General features: G+C 64.9%; 1 non-coding gene across 1 annotated transcript; it reads left to right on the forward strand.

Moving 5' to 3' along the window:
• Nucleotides 1-1,057: 1,057 nt before the first annotated feature.
• Nucleotides 1,058-1,176, forward strand: LOC141979748 (5S ribosomal RNA). The gene has a single exon (XR_012637141.1). It is a non-coding gene; the product is annotated as a 5S ribosomal RNA (ribosomal RNA).
• Nucleotides 1,177-2,500: the final 1,324 nt, after the last annotated feature.

Here is a 2,500-nt window from a genome sequence, read left to right on the forward strand (position 1 = left end):
TGGTGTCCCGGGGGGACTTAGACATTTTTTTCAGCCTTTTCCTCCGGGTTGACCTGGTGTCCCGGGGGGACTTAGACTTTTTTTCAGCCTTTTCCTCCGGGTTGACCTGGTGTCCCGGGGGGACTTAGACATTTTTTTCAGCCTTTTCCTCCGGGTTGACCTGGTGTCCCGGGGGGACTTAGACATTTTTTTCAGCCTTTTCCTCCGGGCTGACCTGGTGGCCGAGCGTCTCGCCGTCCGCGGCCGGAGCTAGAGATGCCCCCCCCCCCAGGCCAGCCTGCGAAGCCGCGGCCAGGATCGGGCCCCTGGAAGTCTGACTAAAAATTTTCACCGACCCCAAAAACGGTTAGGGGGGGCCTCATAAAGCCTCCGGAGCGAAAAAAAAAAAAACGGAAAAAAGGATCGGGCCCACCCGAGGCAGGGGAGTCAGTAAGGGAAAGGGGACGAGGCGGCCCGGAGCCGGGTGCCCGGAGCCGGGTGCCGGCGGCCAGGATCGGGCCCCTGGAAGTCTGAAAAATTTTTTTCACCGACCCCCAAAGTGGTATTGGGGGGGGCTCATAAAGCCTCCGGAGCGAAAAAAAAAAAAAACGGAAAAAAGGATCGGGCCCACCCGAGGCAGGGGAGTCAGTAAGGGAAAGGGGACGAGGCGGCCCGGAGCCGGGTGCCCGGAGCCGGGTGCCCGCGGCCAGGATCGGGCCCCTGGAAGTCTGAAAAAAATTTTTTCACCGACCCCCAAAGTGGTGTTGGGGGGGGCTCACGAAGCCTCCGGAGCGGAAAAAAAAAAACGGAAAAAAGGATCGGGCCCACCCGAGGCAGCGGAGTCAGTAAGGGAAAGGGGACGAGGCGGCCCGGAGCCGGGTGCCCGGAGCCGGGTGCCCGCGGCCAGGATCGGGCCCCTGGAAGTCTGAAAAAAAAATTTTCACCGACCCCCAAAGGGGTGTTGGGGGGGGGCTCATGAAGCCTCCGGAGCGAAAAAAAAAAACGGAAAAAAGGATCGGGCCCACCCGAGGCAGGGGAGTCAGTAAGGGAAAGGGGACGAGGCGGACCGGAGCCGAGTGCCTACGGCCATACCGGACGGAAGGCCCCCGATCCCGTCCGATCTCGGAAGGTAAACCGTCCCGGGCCTGGCTAGTACTTGGATGGGTGACCGCCTGGGAATCCCAGGTGCCGTAGGCAGCTTTTCCCGCTGCGAGCCAGCTCTCTCCTTTTCTGGGGAACAAGGGCAGGGTCGCCCTGCCAGGGGCCCTGGGGCTGAAGTCCCTGCCGGCCACCAGGTCAACCCGGAGCCTGCCCCTCTGCGGCCAGCAGGTCAACCCCATACCGGCAGGGGGTTGACCTGGTGGCCGGGAAGCAGAGCGGCCAGCAGGTCAACCCCATACATTCAGCGGGTTGACCTGGTGGACGGGAAGGAAAGCGGCCAGCAGGTCAACCCCATACTTTCAGCGGGTTGACCTGGTGGCCGGGAAGGAAAGCGGCCAGCAGGTCAACCCCATACATTCAGCGGGTTGACCTGGTGGCCGGGAAGGAAAGCGGCCAGCAGGTCAACCCCATACATTCAGCGGGTTGACCTGGTGGCCGGGAAGGAAAGCGGCCAGCAGGTCAACCCCATACATTCAGCGGGTTGACCTGGTGGCCGGGAAGGAAAGCGGCCAGCAGGTCAACCCCATACATTCAGCGGGTTGACCTGGTGGCCGGGAAGGAAAGCGGCCAGCAGGTCAACCCCATACATTCAGCGGGTTGACCTGGTGGCCCGAAAGCAAACCGGCCACCAGGTCAACCCGGAGCCTGCCCCCGCGGGCAGGGGCCAAGCGGACCCCCCTCCGCCCGGGCTTGCCCTGCTCCGAGCCGGGGCTTAATCCCCGTCCGGCCACCAGGTCAACCCGGAGCCTGCCCCTCTGCGGCCAGCAGGTCAACCCCATGCCGGCAGCGGGTTGACCTGGTGGCCGGGAAGGAAAGCGGCCACCAGGTCAACCCCATACTTTCAGCGGGTTGACCTGGTGGCCGGGAAGGAAAGCGGCCACCAGGTCAACCCCATACTTTCAGCGGGTTGACCTGGTGGCCGGGAAGGAAAGCGGCCAGCAGGTCAACCCCATACATTCAGCGGGTTGACCTGGTGGCCGGGAAGGAAAGCGGCCAGCAGGTCAACCCCATACATTCAGCGGGTTGACCTGGTGGCCGGGAAGGAAAGCGGCCACCAGGTCAACCCCATACAGGCAGCGGGTTGACCTGGTGGCCCGAAAGCAAACCGGCCACCAGGTCAACCCGGAGCCTGCCCCCGCGGGCAGGGGCCGGCATACCCCCGTCCGTCCGGGGTCGCCCTGCCCCGGGCTCCGGGCTTAAGTCCCGAGCGGCCACCAGGTCAACCCGGAGCCTGCCCCCGCGGGCAGGGGCCGGCGGACCCCCGTCCGTCCGGGGTCGCCCTGCCCCGGGCTCCGGGCTTATTCCCCGTCCGGCCACCAGGTCAACCCGGAGCCTGCCCCCGCGGGCAGGGGCCAGGCGG

The sequence above is a fragment of the Natator depressus genome, chromosome 28 (assembly GCF_965152275.1).
Source record: "Natator depressus isolate rNatDep1 chromosome 28, rNatDep2.hap1, whole genome shotgun sequence".
Taxonomy (NCBI): domain Eukaryota; kingdom Metazoa; phylum Chordata; order Testudines; family Cheloniidae; genus Natator; species Natator depressus.